This window comes from Sprattus sprattus, assembly GCF_963457725.1.
Source record: "Sprattus sprattus genome assembly, chromosome: 10".
In the NCBI taxonomy this organism is placed as follows: domain Eukaryota; kingdom Metazoa; phylum Chordata; class Actinopteri; order Clupeiformes; family Clupeidae; genus Sprattus; species Sprattus sprattus.
In genome coordinates this window covers 23,501,316-23,515,459 of record NC_137908.1, presented here as the reverse complement: position 1 = coordinate 23,515,459, position 14,144 = coordinate 23,501,316, and the positions used below count along the sequence as shown (strand labels likewise).

At 46.8% G+C, this 14,144-nt stretch overlaps 1 protein-coding gene across 1 annotated transcript in view; it reads left to right on the top strand.

The window, feature by feature from the left end:
• iqsec1b (IQ motif and Sec7 domain ArfGEF 1b) overlaps nucleotides 1-14,144 on the top strand; it is a 65,907-nt gene that overhangs the window by 12,841 nt on the left and 38,922 nt on the right. The gene's annotated exons all lie outside the window — the stretch shown is intronic.

The window sequence follows — 14,144 nt, the reverse complement described above, 5'->3', positions numbered from 1 at the left end:
CATCTGGGAGGGGGGTGGTGTTTGGGTCAGAGTACCTGTACCCCCTTCTCTCTACCATCCTTCTCTCCTTCTGCTGCTGCTGCTGTTGTAGCGTGTAGCTAGCCTCACTCTCTCTATCAGTTGGCTGTGTGAGCCAAACAAATACTGACCTTGCAACACTGCATCACGAGCCAGGACACAGACACAGGCACCATCAGCGGACACTGCTGATTAGAGCAGAGAGAGAGAGAGAGAGAGAGAGAGAGAAAGAGAGGAAGAGAGTGAGAGAGAGGGCAAGAGGGAGGAGACTGGGACAGGGGGTGGGGTTAAAAAGAGAGAGAGGAGAGGAGAGTGGCGGGGGGAGGGATGAGGCAAGATAGAGCGAGAGAGAGAGTGAGCTAGAGAGGGAGTGAGAGAGAGAGAAGAAGGGAGGGGGCAGAGAGAAGGCTGGGCCCATCTCCTCCTCCTCCTCCTCAGTGCTCTAGTTGACCGAGGCGATTAGCGAGGGAGGCGCTTGGGATCCAGGTCTATGAGGAGCTCCAGCTGAAAAGCCCAGCTGTGCACCGTTCCAGCGCTCCGCTCAGCTGCCGGGTGCTGCCTCGGTCTGCCTCTGTGTCTGCCTCCGTCTGCACAGCAGCGTGGCTTGGCTCGCTCGCTCGCTCTAACCCCGTCATCTGTGATCTTCACATACCAGAGCTGAAAGTGACGTGACGCTTGTGTGGGGTGTGTGTTGTCAGCTGGAATACAGAGTGAGTGAGTTTAGAGGTAGGTCTTGGGGAGCATGTGTTTTTGTGTGTTGTTGTTTGTTGTTGTTGTTTTGTTGTTGATATTGTTAAGCCTCCTCTGCAGCAGCAGCATGCAAGGCAGGCGTCTAGCAGGGCAGAATGCAGCACTAGCAGCTGTCGGGGCACGTAGTCTTTTTCTCTCTTTTCTTTCTCTCCCTCCTCCTCTCTCTCTCTCTATCTCTCTCTCTCACTCTCTCCGTCTTTCGCTGCCTCTCTCCTGTAGTCTGATGTCATCCTGACTGATGCAGTGTTGCTTAAGGACACAGTGCTATTTGCTTAGTACGCTGAACAGGCAGACAGAACAATCCTGGAGCCTATAGAGCGTTCATTCATACGAAAGAGAAAGAGAAGGATTGAGCACGATATGTAGAATACATAAAGATAAAGACTGAAAGACTTAGAGATGGAGACACACAGAAGCTTGACTTTGAGTTTCCTTCATTTCCAATGGAGAGGAATTGCAAAATCTATAGTAAACAGGTATTATAAAAAAAAAAATAGATAGACAGAGAATGTAATAGAAAGAGTCTCTGCTGGTCTGTGACGGTTTATACGTGACGTAACACTGGTGTAGTGCTGAGGGTGCGCTGGCTGTTTGTGTTCCTACTGCTCGGGTTCCCTCCGAGTTCAGCATGGGGTTCTGCAGAGTTTGGGGAAGGGAACAGACTCATTGCTTTGATCTGGTATGCAGTCCTGTCCTGGGATGGTGTTTTTTTACCGCGCTGGTGCATATGGCTGGCGTCAGCATGTTCAGCAAAATGATCATGTGCCTGAGCTCCCCTGTTCCTGTTTAAGGAAGGGGAAACGTGTACAGTACCTATGCATCTGTTCTCTTTCTCTCTCTCTCTCTCTCTCTCTCTCTCTCTCTCTCTCTCTCTCTCTCTCTCTCTCACACTCACTGTGGGCTCTAAGACTTTTGTAATGTGAATGCCTCTCTGATCTTCCCTATCATTCTTTCAGATATTTTATCTCCAAACTTTTGAAGCGCATGGATACACAGCTCATCCTTTGCCTCCTACCTTGTTGATACCTGTCGGTGCATATAAGGCCTGAATCATGAGAGAATCTCTCTGGTACCCAGACACACTATCTCTCTGGTACCGAGAGACACTATCCGTTTTGCCTTTTCTTTTTTTGGGGGGGTGGGCTTTTTGTTTTTGTCTCAGAGGGGGAAGGATCAGTTGAGTAAGATTATGAGGAGGTAATCTGGAGTTGTATCAGATAATGCAGAAAAAACGACAAAATCCTTGGTGCTTACGAATCAGGATCGTCTGGGCTATGCCGCCGGGAGGCTTGTGTAGTTTTGTTTTTTTAAATCAGACAAAGCTGATTTCTTCTCCGGAAACCTTTTTTGGGGGGTTTAGGGTCCATCATGGCAGAGGGACTAGGCAGCGGGGTCGGTCCTGTAGCATCCTTCTGCTTGAGTGTTTGCACCGAATTTCTCCTGTGTCATGTCTCCAGGGACCAGGTCCGAGTTCACTTCCAGACGACTAGCTCCAAACACATTTCTCGTGTGTCATGTCTCCAGGGACCAGGTCTGATTTCACTTCCAGAAGACTAGCTCCAAACACAAGACCTGGTCGGAGTTCACTTCCAGATGACTATCTCCAAATACAGTGTCCTCCTTTTCCTCCCTCATGCGTAGTCAAAACATTATGGCTTTTTGTTTCCCAGTTCCGAGCTGTGAAGACATCGGTGTTTTGTTTTTGCCGGCGCCCTCAATGTACATGTAAACATTCAAAGTTCAAGACTTGTGGCTTGGGCTCCCACCCATGAATGCATCCGTGTGTTGGTGTCTGTGCCCGGCGAGCCACTTAATCACAGCCCTGAACACTTAAAAGCGTCAACTATGCAACAGCGTTCAGGGTACCATCCACACACACACACACGCTCATCCCAGAGCAGTCACTGAGTTCTCCTGTGTGTGAGTCATCCCCACAAGCCTTAACAGCTCCCTAATAGCGGTCACTCAGTTACCTAAGTGGTGGTTTCTCCTGAGCAGAGCGGTTGACTCAATTCTGAATGTGCCGACAAAAGAGAATGACACCCCACCTGTTTTCCCCCAACAGCACTTTTCAAAAGAAGAGGTGTGTTCAGTGTGGCTCATACATGTGGTTGTGTGTGATGTCTTCACTGCCTTCTTTGTAATATGTACCCTAATGGGGATATTAACACATGGACATTGGGATACATCTCAGTGGTTATCCTAGAAGCTCTGTCCTTTGGGTAATTGCATTGATATGAATAAGTGCTTGTTATTCTACTTGAATAGCTGTAATGGAATTATAATTATCAATGACTTGGGTGGTCTGAGAATCATGTTGGTGTAAACACAGTAATCTATTCATGATTGCATTCATTAACGTCAGTTAGAGAAAAGCACTTGCTAACATGAGCAAAGTACTGTTTGTGCTGTTATCTGGAACTCCATGTTAAGCACTCATTTATTTAAATGTAATACACAATACTAGATAAGAGCCGTTGTCTACAGTATCCTAACATTTAGTTGAAAGGCATTTTGCGCTTTCCATAAATGGATTCTGAAAGTGGAATTTGAAAAGTCTGCCCGTGGATTACCAGTGGATTCTCCGAGTGGGAGGTCGATGACTGTAGAACCCATCCCTAAATCATGCCGATGAGTTTTCATCCCTCTTGGCACCAACTTAATCCCAAATGTTTGATAATCCCTACGTCCTCATATTTAGTGTGTCAGGTTTAGAATGAATAATGTGTTTCAACATGCTTTTGTTCTCCCTCTTTTGCGTTTTGGTAAGCCTGGAACAGATAGAATAGCTCACTCTTGTGGAAAAAAAATACTCTTCATCTTGTGCTACTGGAGGAAAGATGACTAGCCTATTCAACAAACCTTAATGGCTATAACTAAGAGAGAAACCAGAAGAACCGTTCTGTGTTCTACACAGCTTTTGTTTCTAAGAATGCGTGCCGCTGCTTCTAGCCATACCACCTGTGCCACAACCCCAACTCATACTAGCACAGCCTGGTGGCAGTGACCAGAACAGTATTTAAGGTCTTCTTCAGCCCTGGTGCTTGAGCCCTGGTGCAGTGAAGACACTGAGGGATTCTTTGTCCATTGGACCATTGTATGACTGGGACTCTCCACTGATGAGGAGGCCAACAATCTGCTCCTGGCTCCTCCACTGGCTCTTCCCATTGGCTCCTCCATTGGCTCTTCCCATTGGCTCCTTGGGGGAACTGACCTCGGTGCAGTTTCACAGCCACTCCAGCTTCTGGTCCAAGCCTGGTTGTAACCTAGAGGAAAACTGGCACTGGTGGCTGAGATATTTGGAAGTTGATGCACAAAATTTACGTTTAATAATGTAGGAAAGTATTTTTACTCTGTATATGGATTTTTTATTGTATTAAAATAAATTGTTGTTTGTTATTACTGATACCAGAAAACAACAATGATATACACAAACCCAAACCAAGTCTGTCATAAAAACTGCTTGTAAAAGTCCAGGTATTTACTGTCTCATTAAAGACACTCTGTTGTGCTGGTGCCTTGGAGTTGAACCCTGTGTTTTCCTGACTTTAGCCAAGGAAAGGGTGAGCTGCTTTTTCCCTGTGTAGCTGTGGAAAAGCTTCCATTCCACCCATGCCCCTACTGTGCGCTTGCCAAGCTGCTCCTGGGGCTGACTGCTGGTGAACCGGGTTGTCTTTGTCTCGTGGAGATCAGATCCACGTTCTAGAGTCTCAGTGTGGCTGTTTGCAATAGAAACCCTCCATGCATACAGTCACCTTGACAGGTAGAGAAAACTAATTTGGTTTTCAGTTTGCTCTGGGAAGATATTTATTTGGCTTCTTTGGCCCCTAAATTCATGAATTAGTTTTGATCCATTGATCTGTCTTGGACATTGTAGTGGACATTTGTAGAGGAATTGTAGTAGTGTCTTTAATGGACATTTGCCACTTGTTTAGTTGTTTGTGCTGTCAATAAATAACCAGAAGATAATCAATGCAATATTTGCAACATCCTGCACATTCCAGGAAGGAAAACAAATCCTTGTTAAATTGGACACTCTGTTCCTTTTGGAATTTGGAACCTTGGAATTGGGAACTTGGAACATCTAAAGAGGAATTCCACAGCAGTGCGTGTCATGAAAACAAGGCAGAGGGGGGTCATTAGGACTGGCTGGGTCTGGAGGAGCACACAACCTGTGAGTCACCACCTGGCCATCTGTCAACGTGGCCACAAGTGAAGACACATGTGTCCCGATGGAAACCCCCTTCCTCAAACCCCCTCAACATCCAGATACAGAGACTTTTTGCATTTCTTAGTTTAACAGAAACATTTACTCAAAGAGATTTAAGTAAAAAATATATAATAGGAGATAATAGAGAATGCAAATCTATAGGGTGAAGTGTGCCATCCCCCACCCTTGATCTCTACTGTCAGTCTTGGCTGTGGTTGAGAGACTGCCAGGGCCGGAGGTTATGACAGGAAAGTTACGTTTAGTGGCATTGCATCTCTCCTGCTGCCAGAGCTCCAGCAAATGTGCTTTGTTTGATTGATGGTAATATGCCACTGTTGAGTTCCAACTTGTGGAAGGGCTCCAGATATAACTGACAGATGCACTGCGTAGTGCTGGCTGTAGGAATGAGTTTTCAGAAATGTATTGTCTGTGTTTCTCTGCCGTGTGTGTGTGTGTGTGTGTGTGTGTGTGTGTGTGTGTGTGTGTGTGTGTGTGTGTGTGTGTGTGTGTGTGTGTGTGTGTGTGTGTGTGTGTGTGTGTGTGTGTGTGTGTGTGCGTGCATGTGTATGTGTTTTTGTTGGCAAAGGTGGGTTTTGTGTGTGTGTGTGTGTGTGTGTGTGTGTGTGAATGTGTACCATGTGACCTTGTCTGTGAGGTGAGAGAATGAAGGAATGAAAAGAGAGAGAGCACAAGTAAGAGAAAGAGAGACAGAGAGTGAAAGAGAAAGAGCGCCGCAGGGAAGGGAAGGTTTCAGAGAAGTGCTCGAGCACGTCTAGTTTGTCAACACCTGACAGGCCATTTCAGCTGCCCGTTGAGAGGACATGTTGAGACGCACCATTTACAATACCTGCCCTCAGGCCCCAAAGAGGAAGCAACAAAAACAACAATAATAATAATAACAATAAACGTTACCAGAACAATAACGTTCCAGAACAATAACGTTCCTATTCCAGAATCTGAGCCAATGTCATTTTGTATGTTCTGGGGGAATATTATTCTAGTTTCAGCATTCCTCTGCTGATCCAACCTGGCAAAGAGCAGATAAAAGCAAACATACATGGAATGAGTGGCATGCCATGATGTCTGCTTGCGTGGGTGAAGACATTTTCCAAACAATATGTTCCCCCTTCAGGCTCAGTGGAGGCTTCTCCTGAGAAATCACGTTGACAAACACATCCCGTAATTCCACGTTTGAGAAAGCCATTGTCTGTCTGTACTTGTGTGGTCGTGGATGCGTTTTAGGTGCTGAGTGCTGCCTTTCCATTTATGAGACTGAACATTTGTGATGTGTTAATAGAGCATTGTAAGTGCATGAGTAATGTCTCTACAGGCAGGGTTGTTTGTGACCACACTCTCTCCCGTTGTGCCATAATTGCAGATCAAAAACAAAATCAAAATCGCCTTCTTAAATCGTTTGGACTGATTTATCATTCAGCTGTGGTTTGTGTGTGTGTGTGTGTGTGTGTGTGTGTGTGTGTGTGTGTGTGTGTGTGTGTGTGTGTGTGTGTGTGTGTGTGTGTGTGTGTGTGTGTGCTTGGCTGCATCCCTTGTGGAAGGCAAGGCGGCATTCAGTTGAATTGTGCACTAATCACGTTACACAAGCTATTTTGGGAAATGTGGTGCCCTTGCCTCTATCCAGGTGTCACGCCCATCTGTAGAGGAAATGGACACCTCTAAGCTAACCGCTGCTCTGGGGCCTGCTCTGTGCCGCCGAATATAGCCGTGGATGCTGCGTGGTCAGGTCTGGCCCTGGTGTGGCTCAGACTCGGCTCTGAGTCTTGCCAAATTGGCGCTAGATTAGGGCCACGCGGGTCAACATAAGTCCAGGGTCAGATGGCGTCTATGGAGCCACTGTGGAAAGAAAATGTGTTTTGGCAGAACCAAGAACAAACAGCTTTAATGAGGTTCTTTGTTAGGGGAAGGAGAGAGCAAGACCGAGGAAAGGCCTGAGATGAAGGAGGATATCCTCTGACTGTCTGATGCATCATGTTTTCAAAACATCTGGCCTGCTTCTCTGGTAAACGCCAAGAGAGAAAGAAGGAAGCGAGGGATGGATTGAAGACTACAAGAAGAGGGACAAAGAGAGCCAGACAGCCAGAGGGGAGGAGAGGGAGAGATAAAGAAAAAGAGTGGCAGTGTGTTTGCCCCCAGGGGTATTTATATTTATCTGGAGTCGCCACTCTCCCTCACGTGCCCCTGATGAGCAGTGGGTCAGGAAGATAATTATGACCAGTGCAGCAGCACGCTGATTTGACTCACACACGGATGAGTCATCCATCAGCCCAGGCTCATGCAGAGCGAGGCCTCGAGGGGACGGAGATCAGTGGGCACCCTCCAGCGCGTGGCACACAGCCTCCCTGGAGCCTAATGACTCTGCGTCTGTATTGGCTGTATGGCAGTGTGTTTCTCCCTCTGTGCTGGTCTTAACAACCTTTTGTTCATCATCGTGTACTAATATTTAGAGGCATCCCTCTGCAGTGAAATGAGTTTTCATCTGTTTTTACACTGGTTCCTTGAAAGCAGATGTCTCCCTCTTTTGCTTGCTTTTGCAGTCTTACTCAACTCTTGCCGATATTAAAGAGGTCTAACTGTTTGGTATGTGGGATGTAAGACTAAGACAGATTCCTGTCTCAGCTTGTGTCCGCATAGCCTGGAGGAGTGTTACCCGTCCAGCACAAACAGGGGGGAGTCTCACACACTTAAGTAATCTCTGACAGCCCCTGAAGCGAAAGGTCAGTGGCAACTTTTGCGTAATGAGAGAGGCTCTTCCGTACCGTACATGGACGTGCAGAACACACCCTTTAAAAATACTTCTCCCTGCCCTATAAACCTGGAAGCACCCAAGCCCAGAAGTGTTGGTATGCAGGGAGAGAGAGCTTGCAAACCCGCTTCATGGCGCCCATAAAGGTTAATGCTGACAGCTCCCAGATGCGACTAGCCTCTTGCGTAATTCAAAAGTTGCATGAGAACATGCAAAGTGTTACAACCAGCTACAAATTGTTTATTTCAATTTAAAGCCGAGCTGGCACGTTTTTAATGGACGGTTATTAGCCGTTTTCATGGCGTGTTGCTAGGCATTGGCTCTGTTTACATGTTTTGTTTAGAGAGTGAACTAAAATGCATATGGACAAGTACAGTGAGTTTGCTTCCCACAGAGCAGGCAGATATTTTCCTGTGTCAATGTTATTGTATGTATTTTCTACACTGTGTCTGGGCTATGGTCTTTTTCGTAGAGATTCATCTGGCATTTGAAAGCAGAGCTTGTCAATCTGTCTCCCTCCTCAAGGTTTCTCTCTATTTTGTCTCTAATGCGCAATGTGAGATCAAGTGTTTTAACTTGATGTGTACGGCTCGCATGAATCACTTAGATGGTGTTTGACCTTTAGATTCCTCCTTGTCCTCTTGTCTCTTAATGCATGAAATCTTCTCAGCACCTTCTTATTATTGTCAAACATTTCTGTGGAACAGCCACATTAATGCGTGCCATACAAACTCATTGGTATTCATGAACTGAGTGCCAAATCCAATTTGAAATAATTTCGCACTGTGTCACCCTTGAAATTGCAGTTCAGTTTGGGAAGGGGATGCTAAGAATCATAATCATCTTGAATATCGTCTTTGCCTATGAATGCTATCTTTTGTCAGAATAAATATTAAATGACATCATCAGCAAAAGTGCAAATATACTGCACCTTTATCCCATGTGGCGTATTAGTTGTTCCTATTTTCATAAAATGATGTGAGACAACATTACTGACAGCATTTCGAACAGATAGGTGCTGCAGCGTATATCGAGGGCTTAATCCTCCTACAAGGAACTGATTTTAGACAATTCAGGTTAATGTAGAACAGATGCAAGAATTATTATGTAACATGGAGTTCCGTTTAATCTGTTAACCACAGCCATTTTTTTTTTTTTTTAATGCTTATCATATTGTAGTTCCTGATTGTCTTGTTTTGAGAGTGCCAAGTTATTGATGGTGTGGAGCAGTGAGGAAACAATCGTGCTGTCGTTGGGGGAAACGCCCAGCGGTTATCTTGCTCTGCTCTGCGTTTCTCTATTCGCTCCCATAGATAGGAAATGATCTGCAGAACCCATCCCATGCCAGAGATCCAATTTTATCGCTCATGGTCTTTCATATGCAACATTCCATTGGTGCTGAAGAGAAATGGCCATGACTGCGAAGTGGCCCGTACAATGGAGGGGCTCACAAAGGAATTGTGGGTGAAAGTTACCATATGCGGTAAAAAATAAAATGGATTGTTTGAACTGCCACCTATTCAGACTCAAGATTGCTTCCACAGAAAGGGGCAGATCATTCTTTCCCCATATCTTGGTCTGTCTCTTTTATTTGTCTGTCCCTCTAGTTTTCTGCCTCTCCTTCTCTCGCTTTGTCTCCCTCTACCTCTCAGCCTATCGTTCTCTCTTCCTGTTCTGCTCTCTCCATCTCTGTCCTTCTCTCTGTCTCTCTTTGCCTCCCTCCCTCGAGGTCTTTACTCTTTTTCTCTATGCCTTGTCATCCGGTTTGCACACATGCAGAACGGATGATAATGAAACTCTCCCCCTCTCCTTTCTTCCAAGATTAGGGCCTCCCTCTCACCCTGTTAGCTACTGGATTGTTCCTGGCCTACCTATGTGCAGGAACGAGGCTTCTCCATTGACAACCGGCTAACCAAAATGAATGGTTGACATTCGCGGTCCGGCACTTCACGACAGCCTACTGCAACGCACAGACATGCTTTTACGGTGTGGGACTTGCATTCTTTCAATCCGAATAGATATAAGTGCTGGAATTCATGAGATGCGAGACACATACTAAGAAAAATTATACTGTTTCTTGTTAAAGCAGACACCGTTTTTTACCCTTTAGCTAATTGTCAGGTTTGGCCCCATCTTCCCTGTGTAGGGAGTGTGTTAGCGGCTAATGGCTCTCTGGGTCACCCTGAGTCTCAGAGGGCACTTTCATGTGGGCCTGTTGTGTCTAATGAAACCCAAGAACGGGGCTGATCTCTATCTGAGTGACATATTTAGCCCTGAATCAGACAAACCCATCAGCTGTTACACAACCAGGGAACACACCCTCTTCCTTCACCGTGACACACACACACACACACACACACACACACACACACACACACACACACACACACACACACACACACACACACACACACACACAAAGTCGTCATGCCTCTGGTTCCAACACTTCTGCATTTCAGTCAAGCCCTGACACTCTAAGACACACTCCAGCACACACGGAGCAGAAAGGCATCCTTCACGCTGAGCCAAGTCAAACAGCATCCGCGACACGACACTAGCTGGCGCTAGCACAGGTAGCGGTGAAGAGGCCTGCCCTGGGAGGGGTTCTGTGCCACTCAATAGCCTCAGTGTCTGGTCTGAGAGTGCCCTCCCTCCCTCCTTCAGACGCTCGCTAACTCCCTCTCTCGCCTTTTGCCAGATGGGTAGATAAGCCAGGCTTCGCCTGTGCCCTCGCCAGGCAGCGCACTCCTTAAAGGAGAGCGAGAGAGAGAGAGAAAGAGAGATTGAGAGAGAGAGAGAAAAAGGGAGGCTAATCGTAGTTTGTTAACGGATCCTGTGGCACTGTCTCCAGGTCCTCTCTTGACCGTCTGAGTGCTGAATTAAGCTGCCGGCAGATCTCAGCGAGGTAGGTCCTGAAGAACTCTTCTGCTCTCATTACTCACTGACAAAAAGGTCTCAATTTATTTAACTTCAAGCTCTCAAAATTGCATTTTTGACATTTGAGTTTTTATGTGCCTAGTTACTTGCAGTTTAAGACATTACTTATGCCACAAGCAGTTGAGGAAAGTCTACTTCTATTCGTGAGTGAAGATATTTGAAACTTGATGCTGTGTTCAAGTCTATGAAATTATATTGGACTGCATGGAATCTAAAACTGTCTAAGTCGTGATGAGGATCGCAGGGAATTCTCAATGTGGAAACACCCTACGTGTCAGCATGTGCTGCCAAGAGATACGACCTGAGAAGTGAAGCTACTGACTAGGGTGACTGAAGTGCATGTCAGTAACTTTGTTCTTTCAGAAGCATTTGTTTTAATTGAATCCAGTCGAATTGAATTGAATTGAATAATGATACACCAGTAGTAATTAGTTAATGGATAAGACTGGAAAACCACAACTACAACAGTTTAGTAATGCCCAACAGTGACTATATCTGTGTTGAAAAGTTGACTCTGATTCCTTTTCTATTTAGATGTGTCTTATTTGCCTGTTATGCAGTAGCACTGAATGCAGAGAAGCCCCTTAAGGTCACTCCACAGGTCAGGGCAAGGCAACAACCCCCCCCCCCCCCAAACACCCCAAACTAAAATAAGAACTTAATGTTCTGCAGTGGGGTAAAACAAGCTTGTCCTGTGACGTGACTCTTCCCCTCAGTAAACATAGCCTGCAGGGCCCTCCCTTTCATTTCCTATCAGCAGAGATCTTGTCAAACTATGTGCAACACGTGCATTTAAGTGTGAACCCCGCACTCTGTGTCAATTCTCTCTCTCTCTCTGTCTCTCTCTCTCACTCTCTCTCTCTCTCTCTCTCTCTCTCTCGGTTCCTCTTCTCATTCTCATGCTTTGGCTCTCCCTTCTCTCTCTGTTTCACAATCTGTCTATCTAAGCTCCTTGACTATGATATGTGGCTGGTCAGAGAGAGTCAGTCCTTCAAAGGTGGAATGCAGATCCCTTCTGCCCTGTGTGTTGATGGGGTGTGATGGGGGGTGTGATGTCAGCTTGCTTAAGCGTCTGATGCGATTCATCTTTGAGGGTGAGGGAAGAGCCTTGGGCCAAGCAGGTCAATGCTCTGTTAGGGTGGGAGGAGAGAGAGGCCAACGCAGACACACACACACACACACACACACACACACACACACACACATAAACTCTTTGTTGCTCACGCATTCACACAAACCTTAGGCCACTGATGTATCTCGCTCAATGTCTTGTTCGTTTGCCCTGCGACACACAAACACACACACAAACACGGAAGGTAATCTAGGAATCTAGCCATTAGCGATTGTGTCTACTAGAATGATGGCCAGCTCTGGAGTGGCTCTGCCTGACACATTTACACACATATTTACACACACACACACACACACACACACACACACACACACACACACACACACACACACACACACACACACACTAGGACTCTAACCATTAGCGATTGTGTCTAGAATGATGGCCAGCTCTGGAGTGTCTCTGCCTGCCACAGATACACAAACACACACACACACACACTCACCGTCCTCTCGAATGATGTCCAGCATTGGTCGGGCATCAGACAGCTGGCATGAGTCATGCCAGTGTGTGCCCTGCCCTGCCCTGCGCCGTGCCACATCGGCATGACTGCAGCAGGGTTCATGCCTCTCAGTCAGCATGCCTCTAGGGAGAAAGGGAGAAGGGGTAAGGGATAGGGAGAAAGAGAGAGGGAGTGAAAGAGGGGACAAGAGAGGTCACTGAGAGACACAAAAAGACAGTGAGGACGGACAGAGTCACAGAGCAGAGAGAGAGAAAGAGAGAGAAACAGAGAGAGAGAGAGAGAGAGAGAGATATATATATATATATAGAGAGAGAGAGAGAGAGAGAGAGATAGAGAGAGAGATGAAAAGGCTAAGGTGTTCGGCCAGAGTCAGATATGGAGGGGAGGGGAGAGACGGGAAGGAAAAGAATGACTAAATAAGGTAGAAAGAGGTACAGAAATAGAGGAAAAAACAGAGGACACTGCAGGGGGACATCTGCAACCCCAGATGGCGCTCTCCACCTCCTCCTCCTCCTCCTCCTGCTCCTCCTGCTCCTTCCTCTGTCACAGTGCGGATGGGGAGATAAGTCAAATACGGCAAAGCATAGAGCAGCACACCAACACTACACCCCGCTACGCCACACCACGTCACCATCACTTTTGTTTATTTAGTCTGTCCGCGTCACTTTGAGGCAGCAGCCATCTGGAGCCTGGTTGCTGTCTGAGCACGTCCGCCTCCGTCGCCACGACTGCCGCTGCCTATCTGTTGGTGCTTTATCACCGTGGCGACCACGCAGAATCTCTCCAGCAGTCCCTCATCCAGCAGGCTGTCCCTTTGGCCCTCCATATCTCTCTCTCTCTCTCTCTCTCTTTCTTTCTCTCTGTATCTCTCTCTCTCCCTCTTTCTCTCTCTCTCTCTCTCTCTCACTGAAAGTGATTGAGCCAGCCTCATAAACAGCCTTGGGCCTGTGTTTCTCCATTGTTTATCAATTAATGACGGCCCAAAATGGAGGCATTTGTTATTGTGGATGTGACACGTCCTGCTGCAGAAAAAAGCTTGTAGCTTATGTGACGGTTCATCATCGGCATGGCTGGAGCATGTACCCAATAGTCCCCTTGTCTAGGAGACAAGCCTCCGAGGCCACTTTGCTCATTTTAGAGTGATTGACTCAGTCGCGTCAACAGCCTGAGGGCCCCACGCTTCGCAATTTCTAAAGCAATTAATGGCATGAAAATGGACTCATCGATTGTTATGAAAGTGTGACAGCTCATTTCAGACAGCGTCCCCAGTTTCATTAGCACTCTACTCTAAGGTGGGTCAATAGAGAGTTTTTCCTCAGAGTGAAGTGAAGTGACTTTTATACGCTTCTGTCTGCCTTGGTTAGGAAAAGCAGTTTCACCGAGGGGGACGTTTGTCACTTCCAGGGGACCCACTACAAAACAAGTTTACAGACTTCCTGTCTTGTCTCCCGTTGCGGTAATGAGCCCCAATGCTACTGCTGTTCCTGCACACTGCCAGTCTTGAGCGGCAGGGCCAACACTGGCAAACAGGAAGTTGATTATGATGTCTCCTAAACCCCGAAAGCACTCCTAGAATTCAGATTACCGCGCTTCAGCACTCCAAGGGTCGGCGCTAAATCGGCGGAGAGGAGAGCATCACGTCAAGCAAAACACTGTCATTAACATGAGGCAGCGGAGAATTATGACTGCTTTATGGCACTCGTTTGGGGAGCTCATCAAAGGCGTGCGTCACTGAAATTACCCAGCGCATTCAATGGTGTGATGAAGTGCGCATTGATCAGCCTGCCAACACTCTGTTAGTCGTCGTCGCCAGTCCTCAGTGGTCTCGTCTCTCTCTGTGCTCAGTGGTCTCGTCTCTCTCTGTGCTCAGTGG